Below are 732 nucleotides of genomic sequence, written 5' to 3'. Positions count from 1 at the left end.
GGAAATTAAACCTGTGGAACCAACTTTTGAAACTCTTAATTTGGGCAATGATGAGAATCTACGCTTAATTAAAATTGGCTCAACCTTAAAAGAAAGAGAAAGAAAAGATCTCAAAGAGCTTCTCATAGAATTTAAAGAAGTATTTTCATGGTTCTATGAAGATATGCCTGTCATCGATTCCAAGATAGCTCAACACCACATTGATACTCATGCTCACATAGTACCCGTTAAGTAAAAGTTAAGACATATGAGAACCAAATGCCTTCTAAAGATCAAAGAAGAGGTCACTAAGCAATTGAAAGTAGGGTTCATCAAACCTATATACCAAGCTGAATGGATAGCCATTATAGTGCCCGTACCAAAGAAGGATGGAAAAGTAAGGATGTGTATGGATTTCAGGGATTTGAATAAAGCTTTCCCTAAGGATGATTACCCTCTTTCCCACATAGATGTCCTAGTGGATAATACAACCAAAAGTGCCTTAATGTCTTTCATGGATGATTTTTCAAGATATAACCAAATCAAGATGGCTCCTAGGGATATGACTAAGACCACCTTCACCACAGAGTGAGGGATCTATTGCTACATGGTAATGCCATTTGGGCTCAAGAAAGCAGGAGTGACTTACCAAAGGATGAACACAGCTTTGTTACATGACATAATGCACAATGAGGTTGAAGTATACGTGGATGACATGATCATGAAATGCAAGGATAGAGAGGGTCACATCAT

The sequence above is a fragment of the Quercus robur genome, chromosome 2 (genome assembly GCF_932294415.1).
Source record: "Quercus robur chromosome 2, dhQueRobu3.1, whole genome shotgun sequence".
Lineage (NCBI taxonomy): Eukaryota > Viridiplantae > Streptophyta > Magnoliopsida > Fagales > Fagaceae > Quercus > Quercus robur.
This window is presented reverse-complemented; position numbering follows the sequence as displayed.